The sequence below is a fragment of the Cydia fagiglandana genome, chromosome 1 (assembly GCF_963556715.1).
Source record: "Cydia fagiglandana chromosome 1, ilCydFagi1.1, whole genome shotgun sequence".
NCBI lineage: Eukaryota > Metazoa > Arthropoda > Insecta > Lepidoptera > Tortricidae > Cydia > Cydia fagiglandana.
Window position 1 is genome coordinate 13,021,281 of NC_085932.1, and position 12,654 is coordinate 13,033,934.

A 12,654-nucleotide genomic window follows, 5' to 3' on the forward strand; every position below is an offset into this window, starting at 1 on the left:
ATCGATATTATTTATTTACTTATTTAAACTTTATTGCACAAAACATAAAAATAATGTACAAATGGCGGACTTAATGCCTAATGGCATTCTCTACCAGTCAACCATCGGGCCAAACAGAGACATGTAAAAATGGTACAAGGAGAACAGAGGAATTGATTTCTCTTTTCGGTTATCTTACTATTTAATAACTACCATTTAACTTACCGTTGTAATAAATGTGAATTCAAAGTACGTTCTACATTTCGCGTGAAACCTGCAGGTTTATAATAATCGTTTTATTTTATTGCAGAGGTAGTATAATTTTCAAATTCCCTTCTCGTAGGTACAAGCTGTTACTTTTAATGTGTTATTCGGTTTGGAAATTAATGATTTTATTCCCGGCTATCAAGAGTGATTGCAGGAGGCGAGATATTTTTAAATATACAATTTGAATCCCAACTTGATTAAACTACTTTTCTTCAAATTTCTTCAAATGTAAAAGTTTTTCTTTAAGTTTCCTCATATAAAATTTCGTTGATGTTTAGAAAATAACTGCTTTACGATTCATTAACACAGATAGGCATCATCTACCTTGTTTACGTTAGTTTAGAGAGCGTAGTTGTATAAAGTATATGTATAAACGATCCAATATAAATCGGATATTATTGAAGTTGTCGTGTAATACCGTCATAATTTTCTATTAGTCTGACAAATTTTTCCCCAAAATAAAACCAAAGACAAACATGTCTAGAAGTCAAACACGTCTCGGGAACAACACTTACGAGTCGTATTTACGCGATGTGAGTTTTGTTTTCCGTCACAAAGTTTCCGATATCTTTGCATAACAGCTCTAGTGCGGTAAACATGCATTCGTGTTTACCTGCCGACTGAAGACGAAAACAACAATTCAATATTACTATAACTAGTAAAAATGTTACTAATACATTGTTAAATAGTTATAGTAATATTGAATTGTTGTTTTCATAGGTAGGTTATGTGTAGGCTTTAAATGGGTATTTTGGTTGAAAACTTACTTTACTTTTAAGCGGACCCTGGCGCTAAGCCGGGAAAACGCTAGGTTGAAGAAGAGAAAAGGAAACTTTTATGTGCCCATTCGTATATGGATATTATTAGACATGTCCGAAGACGGACGATAATATTCGCGTAGGACGCTATAAAACGCACTTGCGCGCATAATATACGTTTTATTAATAAAAAAGCTTCGCCCAATCGCCCATAAATAGCCCTAACGACCATCGAGACGACGATTTTTTCGATACATCCGACGTATTTGTTTGACAAATCCCGAGGGTATAAGCGACACTATCCCCCATATTATCTACAGCTTGAAGGATGGGGTCATTCTCGAGGTGGCGAAGGCACATCTAAAGGCCTCCTTAAATCATGGACAGGTATTTTCTTGAAAGTGAAAATGTTGATGCCATCAGAATAAATAGTGAGGATTTTGGTTATTTATAGATCTAAAGGGTCGTGGAAATTATTTTGCATTGTAAATGTTACTTGGATAACGGCGCTTAGAAACCAGCTTTAGTCCAGATATTCTGTTAATACAATTTGCTTTCGGTAAAAAATTGTAATTATTTAGTCCAAAATATTTACTGTTATTTACTAGATGCAAATACCTACGTGAACCTTAGCCTTTCAAGAACTAGGTTTAAATAAGAAACAGGTTAAGTATAAAAATACCAAACAATAAATGAAAAGTAACACCATCATAAAATGCACTGACTGAAGTATCAGAGTGTACAATAGAGCGATCAGTATGCAAAGCCAGCGTTGTGTATTAAGCCGATTCCAAGGAGGAAGCGTTAAAAGAAAATTTATTGCATTGAAGAGTCGAACGTAATTAATAAGACATTTGAAGTTGCGTGAAAATGTAATTTAGATTGTTTTCCGTCTTTGGGGGTCGCTCATCCTGCCTCGAAATCCTTACAAAGGAGGCTTATTTATATGGCCGCTTTGTATTAGCGTCTTTTAGACCAGGGGAGCATAATATAAAATAAAAAGAATCAGCATCAATGTCTTGCAGCGTCTTCCGGCGGCGCGCGATAGCTGAACGCCCCGCCGCAAAATGGCGGTCCACACTCGAATAAATTATCCCACCCCGATTCAAATCGAACGATTGTTCGATTCTTTTGAGTCGTCTCGTTTTAAAGTAAGAGCCGTTATTAGTATAAGCCAGGGACGATTATCTTAAGCCACCATTACATATTCAAATTGAAGTCATTTTGCTTTGTAAGAATTGACGCGAAATAAAACGAAGCCTTTGAAAGCGTTCCCTGCATTAGGATGGTGGTAATGAGATTTTTCAGAGACATTAAGGTCATTCCGGAAAGTGGGGCTTTCAAATGATACCTATAATAGGAATATAATTATCATTTTGGGTTTATTTACTTATTACATTTTGTCTGCATTAATTATGTTACAGCAAAAACACGTTTGAGTGATACGTGTTTTCCCTAGTTGAAACTAGTTTTCTGAAAGTGAAAACATTTTTACTAATCGTTCAAAAACTAGTTTTACGCTGCCCTTATTACGTCGGTTCCCCGTAATCTTATCCGTCGTCAGTCCACCTTGATGAGTACCTTCTCTTGCTGCGTCGTCGTCCGGTCCGCTAAATATTTGTTTCTACGAGTAATGTGCCTCGCCCACCCTATATCAGCTTGGTGAAATATAAAATGAATACGATAAATGTGGGCTAAATTAAATGAACCTCGCACGTTTCCACCCGAATAACTAAGTTCGGCCGAGTCCGAAAAACATAATTTTTGCGCGAGTGACCAAAGATTAACATTTAGATACCGCAGTGGACTTTGTGCTAGGCGGAAACTGTTCCTTTGCACACCGCACTGTTGTTAAGGGACAATCTGATGATTTAATGAATACGTGTATGCTCAGTTACACACAAACAGGGTAGGAAAAGATTTTTCCTGATTACAGTAGGTGTCGTTGAATTGTAACGGCCTTTGGAGTATATCTATCCAAGTAGTTACTCATTCAGAAGATATATTTTAATTTTCGACATCTTTACACATTATAATATTATTGCTGCTTTAATGAAACTAAGTAATGTCACGACCGTTATGGTCGTCATTAATAAAAATATAATTATAATCATATTGTACATTTCCGTACATTAACATAAGGATGTACTAGTGATTTTTTTACATTTATGCACTTGAAATCTTTGCCAATCTTATGTGATAACCTAACCTACACCAATATATGAGAATACATGTTTGTCTAAGCACGTTTTTCCTATTCCTGCAATAACAAATATCAGACTATTTATTTCTCGTTACACCTAAATCAACACTTATTTTATCCTCGTTGGCCGAATACTTAATAAAATTAATGGATCTTTCGCCAAAGAAAAGCAAATTGGTATTTTGAATAATAAAAGGCAAAGCGGAAGTCGGAATTATTATAAGTAACACAAACATAAGTCAATAGCTAGCAGCCGGTCAATATTGGATTAACAGCCAAAAGGAGCCAAAAAGCAACGTATACAAAAACCTTTTACAGCGGTTTGAGCTCCGCAAAAATATTTATAAAATGTCAGAATTGCATGGAGATCGCTTCTTTAATTTCAATTGGTAAAATGTAGTTTAAAAAGCTAAATTAAAAAAAATAATGACGAAGCTTGTTGCGGATATCATCATTGGTTTGTTTTGGACGAAGCATGTTGCAGATTTGCATTTGTAGCCACCTGACGAAGCCTGCGTGGTGGATATCCTAATTAAAAATTTGGTGTAAGTAGTTTTATATTTTGTATTTATTAAAATTGTTTTGGATAATTGATTTATGAATAAAAGTTTAAAAAGCTTAACATCTGCAAAATGTGATTGTAGTGGCATGGAGAACACCCCAATGGCAATGGCTAACAAGCCATTTTAGGTGTTTTCAATTGTAATGTTAAGTAATTGGTAAATAATAGTAACAGTCGAACATCCGAAATCCTACCGGCTGCGCCATGTAATGTTTAGTAATAAAATATTTGTTTCGCTAACACTGAGTTCATTATATTCCTTTTAAAATAAGCTTTACTCATGTGCGATCAAAAAACATCTAGACCAGTAAATTTGATATGGCTGACCCTATAGTTACACAGTTCATTCCAATTCAACAGCGTCTGTACTTAACAAATGCCGCTCGCTGTCACTATCAGTTCTATATGTATTGGGTCATTATAAAGAGTCTGTAGTGGCGTTCTGTTAGAAGTATACATTACATTAATAAAAAATGTAATTATGTCTATCTGAAGAAGCATATTATGATTTTAAAACATATAAAAAAATTGCAGGTATTTACATTGTTTGTACAAATACTTATGTACCTAAGCACAGAATAAATAATAGTACTAGGTACAGAAGACTCACTCTCTAACAAAACGCGTCTGTTACGATCAGCACAGATATGGCCGCTAGGTGGCGACAGCGCCACGCGCGGCTTATGGCAAACCCCAAAATTGGGGTCGAACGGATGTACTTTTAGCTACCTGTAGCAAAGCGACGAAATCGCGGAGTGAGCCACGCCTGACCTAGGTATTTGTAATGAAACGAATGTATTAAAATAAAATAAAAATCCATTGAATTCGTTTCCTCATAACCAAGCCTAACACGTTTCAGAACCGTAATAGTGTAGAACGTAGAAGGGTTGGGGCAGCCAGTGTTTACACAAAGTATGGAATAATATAATCAGATGTGAAGAAATAGAATTGGGTAAAAACCAACAGAGCCGAGCGAGCGGTTTGCTTAGGCTAGCGAAATGAGCTGTGGGCTAGAGATGGACGGTCTATTGTCTGCTACTAGGGGATTATGTGCAAAGTTAAGCTTTGGGTACGAGTATGTATAATTGAGGTAATGTAAATAAAAAAATATATTGCACGAATAATTAAGGATAATTGTACTTAGTATCAAAAATACGACAAGAGGTATAATGAATAGAATAAAGAGAGCGTTTATTAGAGGCAAAATAAAAGAAGAAAACAACACGTAGGTACCTAACTGACGGAACCATATTCATATTCTTTATTCACAATATTTATAATATTCCATGTCATTTTTACATTAAGGATGACTCACGCTAGACCACGCGATTAATGAAACAAAAATATAAAATTAGAGAAGGATGCTTCACACATCAATGTCGTATTTTATTTCTATTGGTATAAGTATTTTCAATGTAAGTGTCAATAAACGGTCCTAGCACAAATAAGAAGTTGTTACTTGTAAATTAAACTTTACGTCAATCGGAAGGAAAATACAGACATCTTCAATTAAGTACAAGTCACTCCTACTTCTGTACTCCCGTAATATTGATAAAGAAAAATAAATTCCTCAACGACTTCAATTCATAAAGTCAATTTACCTTTTCTCATTTCGTCCGTGTCCAGATGTCGCCGTGCTTATTAAGACGCACCTGTCAATCTTTCCAATTTTTTATTTCGAAATCCCTCTTACCCTGGAGTGGGCATCGAGCCATTTCTACCAACTCTTGTTTTAGCATATTTGTTTAGGACTGTAGGAAAATAAAAGGTCGTTTCATTTACGTAGCTTGATGGGTCTATGCAAATGTAATTATCTATACTGTTTCATTGTTCACTTTATACTTCACTCGTTTTGTTATTTTGGTAATAGTTTATCTCTCAGTGCTTTACTAAATTTTTAATAGACACAATTATGTTATGGCTGAAAAACATATTTGGCAACATTTGTTTTGGTGTGATTGGTTACTGTTAGGTCGGTATACTTTTATTATTAAAATATCTATCCATACCAGTATTGTGGTTACTAACATACAAAATGACTTAAACATCTAGACAATAGCATTCGTGCTTCTTCAAACACACTCTGATACGTAATCGAAAACCAATCCTAAGTAAACAAAATTTTGAATTGCGAGCCAGGGGTGTCCACACACCGCTTCGATTTTCGATTTCGCCCACTACATTAAATCGGGTGTTCATTAAAAATGCCATCAAGTCGGCCGTTAACGAAGTGGTGCGCAATTAACGTTGCTGACGTCACACCCTACTCTCTTGGAGCACCTTGAGGGTCTCTTCCACTTGGAGGACACCTTGAGACGGAATAGAAAAATTGATTTGTGATAGATGAAAGAAGTTACTGCAAAGTGCAAACAATCTTCATAATATTCCTAGTATAAAGTGGGGTGTTTCTTATAGAATATAATATGTATATTATGTATGGGGAATGAGCAGGTATTGATGTAGCTGAACGTTTTTATCAACATGCTGCTTTTTAACATAATTACCAATCAATAATATTAATGCGTTTTTAGGATAGATCATTACGCATATATCTAGTAAGTCCCTATGCATTATTATTAAAAGAGCGTTTCCCACCAGTTTTTACAGTCTAATCTCATTATTAAGCTCTACAGAGTTTGACTCTAATCGATCTTTATTTCACGAGTGTCAAAATCTTATTATTGTCGCCCGCATAAAGACATTAAGGGGCTCGAGATAAAACAGACCCCCATTAGCAAAGTCCTCGAAAAAATTCGTCGATGCTATCAGCTTGAGGTGGTAATCTAATTTTTTTTCGAAATCGCAGTCAATCACGAGAGAAATGAGCCTACAAGTGATCGTCAAAGGGACTAATGTTGATTGGCTTATACTTTGCAATGTGTCTTAACGACAATAAATAATATGTCTTATTCCAATGCATTTAAGTTTGGTTTGTATGAAACCACCAGTTATGGTAGGCGTTAAGGTGGTCCGTCACTATCAAATGCTTTAATGTGATGAAGATTGATGATTTTGTGTAAAAGCAGAACAGTTTGTAGGTTCTAGAGTAACATAGAAGGAATATTCTTTATAGATATATTTGAGCACTTTAAAATATAAGTGTTGTTAATATATATAAGATCTGTGTAGCCGTGAGGACTCTGCAACGCAGACAGGGGCATGTTTAAAAAAAATGTTTATAGGTGTTCGGTTGGTGTGTTATTCACTAGGGTACTTCGCACGCAGTCAAAATTAAGTAAGATAATAAAACGCACGCTTTTTTCTATCCCTTTTAAAATAAGTGTTTTGTCAGGCGTTCTAAACCTGGGGTGGGTCGCGATCCGCGAAGGTGTCTCAATCAGCATAAAACAAAAGAAATCAATAGCGGCTCCCCTCACGGGCTGACAAAGAGCAAAGATTTCTTTTCACAATTAACCACCCCTGGCTCGGTGTTGGGTGCTGATAACCACGCCGATTGGGCTTAGTTGTTTGTTTCTCTGTTTTTAAATTCTAACGCAGTGACTGATATTTGTTCTATTATGCAATTCGAAGTGCATTTTAGCAATGATTGTCCAAAAGTGCAGCAATTAAAATATTCGCAGTACGTTTTATTTATTTCAGAAAGAAGATCGCTTAGGGCCTTAAAGCGATCATTCGTTATTTTTTTCACTTAAATAGGCAAGCATTATGTAATTGTAGGTTCTTGTGAAAATCGAAGCGCAGATAATGGGATTTATATTTTAAAATACGTGATATTTGTTCATCTCCCTTTATTAATTAAGATCGTATACGCTGTAAACATCGCTCCATTAGTCAAAAGATAAACAAAAGGTCCAAGCGGGCAGTTATTATAATCTCTCGTCAACCCAAAGGGGATGTAAGCTTCTCAATTAGATGGAATTCCTTTAATACATCTAATCTATTTGAATCAGGCACACATGCGTATAAACTTTTAAAACGGAGTACCGGCTCGATTCGGAAAATGAATTAGATTTCTACTAGACTTCAATAAGTTACGATATGAATAATTTAAAGATATTTGTAAGATAGATATGTCAAATTTGACGTTTCCGCGATTCTGGAGGTCCTCTTGAACGATTGTTATTGTTATTGTTGTGTAAGCAGGCAGGCAGTTGTGACAACTGATATTGCCTGTATACAGTAATCATTAATAGTTATCGTTGACAAGTAGATGTATTGATGTGTTTGTCTAATTTATTTTTAAATTGGTTCACATTTTGTGCTGAAACCACATCTTCGGGGAGTTTGTTCCAAGCCCTCACTACTCGGTTGCTCAAAAAGTGTTTGTATGGGTTACTGTGGGACCTATGCCTTTCTAACTTTAAGTGATGGCCTCTCAGACGGGTGTTGTTGTTGCGCTTGAACATAGTTTATATAGATTTCGACAAGTTATGATTTAGATATCCAAGTCACATCTTTTCGATATCTAATGTAGATCTAGTTGATCTCAAAATCGTCTCTAGATCTTGTGAATATCTCGAAATCCGAATAACTAGGCCTGTACGTTATACCATGTTACCGGAAATTATTCTCGTGTCGGTAGACGTCTGGCCATTTAAACTTTTCTGAGCCCAGCTCGTTACTGAAGGATTATTAAATATTGAAGCAGTGTTTGCGAGATGAAAGCTTTCTAGACGACCGTGCAAATCCGCGGGAACAAAGGTTTTAACAAGGATCCATTTCTATCAGTTCTCTTTTCTAATGTGAGTTTGTATCTGCACCAAATTGTTACTCAATATTCAGCGACACGAACTGTCCGGTGTATACGCATTAGGCGTTGATCCCATGCGCTCTCAGTGATTGAGGGATTAGAAAAGGTTGGACTAAAAAGAAGTGTTTTCGTTTACAAACAACGATTCAACTGGGTCGGTATTTCTCGGGTAGCTGCTTGATTTGCACGCCGCCCGCTCCAGTGTATGAGTGAGACAGTTCTACATAATATATATCGATGTTTCACTCGGACACCGAACCGGCGTGCGAATTAGTATCAGTGTAATGAGGTAGGTAATGACCACCTTAAGACGTTATGAGGGCTACCCAACCCAGCGCTTAGTAAGCTACTAGAATAACAACTAGATATAAAATATTTTCTATGCAGTCCATTTTGAAATTAGGTAATTAAATAAAGCGATTGAATTGGAAAGGTTTAGGTTGGGTTATACCACCATATCGAATTTGGATTGAGTTCAAATGGAATTTGTTGTCGCTGTCTCCTGACTAATTGCGAACTTGTGGAAAAAGCAAATAAAACTGCTTGATAAGCGAAGGCAAAGTATCGGCAGTGATTAGGAGCAGAGAAGCAGACAGAGGTCAGCAATAAAGTGACCTTTGTCAAGCGCTGCGTCACGTCCGACCGTGTCGACTGAAACCCTCGTTTGCGCGCGAATCACTTTTATTGACTCTTGCGGTTTCTGCACTCCTAGTGACATTTCGTGTATTTGAAAGTGAAAACGATTCAACGCTGCCGAATCGTGGTGTTGCGTCGTTCATTTATTTGGTAACCAATCCAGACGTTACGAAGCTCGGAGTAATTAACAATGGAGCCGCCATTAACAGGCATTCCCCTCTGTCGAAAATAGGCGGCCAATGGTCAACCATATGTATGGACTGACGTTTATCTGACATGACGTACCTATACATTTGATGTGCCCCTCCCCCGCAAAAAACGGCAGACTATTTTGTACCGAAAATTTTAGACATGGCGTCTCCGTTGTTAATTACTCCGAGTTACGAAGTATTGTGAGTTAGATAATACATAATTATCTTAAATTATAAACCAGAAAAGTGCGTGATGACTGATGACGTGTCATACATTGATGTTTACTGTTTTTTTTTTTTCACTTTTTTATACATGGTATGGAGTCAAAAATATTTAAAAAATATATTAATTTCAAAACTTAGTAGCGCTTCACAAAATACACATAAGCCTATTGTACCAACTTTTATTCCTCCAGCCTCCCGAACAAGCCGGGTTTCGAAAAGGCTATAGTACCATAGACCACATCCATACGCTGCGGCAAGTTATACAGAAGACCGAAGAGTATAGCTTACCATTATGCTTAGCGTTTGTGGACTATGAGAAAGCCTTCGATTCGGTGGAAACATGGGCGGTGCTTGAGTCTCTTCAGCGATACCATATTGACTATCGGTACATCGAAGTGTTGAAGTATTTGTATAGTAACGCCACCATGTCGGTCCGAGTACAGGAGCAGAGCACGAAGGCGATTCCATTGCAAAGAGGCGTAAGACAGGGAGACGTTATCTCTCCGAAACTGTTTACTGCCGTAATGGAAGACACCTTCAAGCTCCTGGAATGGCAAGGACTTGGCATCAACATCAACGGCGAATACATCACTCACCTTCGGTTTGCCGACGATATCGTAGTCATGGCAAAGTCGATGGAGGAACTCAGCATGATGCTCGATGACCTCAACCGAGTTTCACAACGGGTGGGCTTGAAAATGAACATGGACAAGACGAAACTTATGTCAAATACCAATGTTGTGCCCATCCCAGTCTCTGTTGGGAACTCGGTACTCGAAGTTGTTGACTCGTACATCTACCTAGGACAAGTAGTCCAATTAGGTAGGTCCAACTTCGAGAAGGAGGTCAACCGCCGAATCCAACTCGGTTGGGCAGCGTTCGGGAAACTACGTAATGTCTTTTCGTCCGACATACCTCAGTGCCTCAAGACGAAAGTCTTTAATCAATGTGTGTTACCAGCGATGACTTACGGCTTCGAAACGTGGTCTTTCACTATCGGCCTCATCTCAAAATTCAAAGTCGCTCAACGAGCTATGGAGAGGGCTATGCTCGGAGTTTCTCTGCGTGATCGAATCAGAAATGAGGAGATCCGTAGACGAACTAAAGTCACCGACATAGCTCACCGGATTAGCAAGCTGAAGTGGCAATGGGCAGGCCACTGCGCGCAGAGAAGATGGCCGATGGGGTCGAAAAGTGCTCGAGTGGAGACCACGGACTAGCAAACGCAGCGTAGGACGTCCACCCACAAGATGGACGGACGACCTTGTTAAAGCCGCCGGAAGACGCTGGATGCGGGTGGCTTCCAACCGGTACGAATGGAGGTCCAAGGGGGAGGCCTATGTTCAGCAGTGGACGTCTTATGGCTGAGATGATGATGATGATGACCAACTTTTATTAAAGTAACCTTTATAGTTATTGAGATAAATAGCAGTGACATACGGACAGAAGACGGGACGGACAATCTGACGGACGGTCGGACGGTTGCACGGACGGACGGACTACCGTTACCGTTCCGTTTATGCCATTTTGACTACGGAACTCTAAAAACCGCGTGTTTGGATTATAAAGTTGTTACAATCCAATGATTGTTGATTAACTGCAATCAGTTAATCAATTCACCATACATTATGTATGATAAGTTGATAACGATTTGGATTACATATACATATTATCACACCGACAACGTAAAACTTGTTGTTCCAAATTGTTGTTTAATCCTTTTACTTATTTTGTCTTGAATACAGTAAATTTCTCACATTAATGTGAGATCATGTTTTCGTTAAAAATATGTACTTTAATCAATGTATATTTTTGCCATAAATAAATTTTTGTTTCTGCGACTTGAATAAATACGTCCGGTCCTATGATGTCAGAACTTTTTAAGAAAACACTAGTCATGAATAGGGCGTCATCACCAGAAAACGTAGTCAATTTCAATAGGGCGCAACACACCAAATAAACAGGTTGTTTATTTGGTGTGTTGCGTCCTATTGAAATTGACTACGTTTCATTGAATTCTTCCACCCTCCGTCATGTTAGATGGTTACTAATATCATCCATATTTCAAAGTCGTTTGCATCTGCCCTGACTGGACTGGACAACGGCTATTAAGATAGGGTTTTACTTTAGAACTAATTGGACCCTTTTTACCGTCTAGGTAATTTGCTTTTGTAATATTTAGGGTTATGGGCATATGTTTGACGGGTGCAATTTGGTTTGACGATTAAAAAGTGCTAGGAATAAGTAGATGTCGATAAAATTATGAGGTATGTTATGTAATTATTTATTGAATTGAATGTATGGCATCCGTATTGTGATCCAATAAAGAGCTACGGCTTTTTAAAAACTTCGTTTTCTGAACCCACTGCTCCTTAATCTATTCATTATTGTTCTAGAGAAAGTGCATTTACTTCGACGGGCGCAATTAATTATGATTTTTGGTCCGGATATAAATACATATTTACATAACCTAACTTAGTCTTTAGTAATTAAAAAAATACAGACTGAACAAGGGTGTAGGACTGTCACATTCCCTCACCGCTCCCTTTGTGACGCCCATAAAACACAAATACGGCAATAAAAAGAACACCCCGAAAACATCCTTCCTGGACACTGACTCAATACAATGGCCGCCATTCACACTGGATTATTGTATTTTTCCAGCACTCGAATTTTTAAGAAAGGAATTAATGAATCTGCGAGTGTCTTGGCTGAAGAATTTTAGACTCTAAATCGGAAACATCTGGGGTTTATTTGAACCTAAGAATGGAAAACTGCGGCCAGATTCGTTTAACAATGAAGGCTCTAATTAGCTGTCACGGCTGCAGACTTGCGCGCAACGTGCGTCCGATGTCGGTCTCCGAAGAACAAATTATTCAAACGATGTTTTCACAGCTTTTTCTTTCCTTAACTGACAGTGAAAGAAAAAAATAATATAGGTACCTATTCGTTCATTTTTAGTGAGCAAGGTGATGTCGCAGGCAAAGTCAGACATTTACTATCTTTTTTAGACTGTGCCATTTTAACGCCGATGCCAACCGAAAACAAAGATAAGTAATCTATAAAATTAGGTCAACATAGATAATTCTTATTACTAACATATTTTGGTAATGATTGATGCC

At 37.6% G+C, this 12,654-nt stretch overlaps 1 protein-coding gene across 1 annotated transcript in view; it reads left to right on the forward strand.

Annotated features, from left to right (window-relative positions):
• LOC134664704 (muscle-specific protein 20) overlaps positions 1–12,654 on the forward strand; it is a 141,159-nt gene that overhangs the window by 59,165 nt on the left and 69,340 nt on the right. The gene's annotated exons all lie outside the window — the stretch shown is intronic.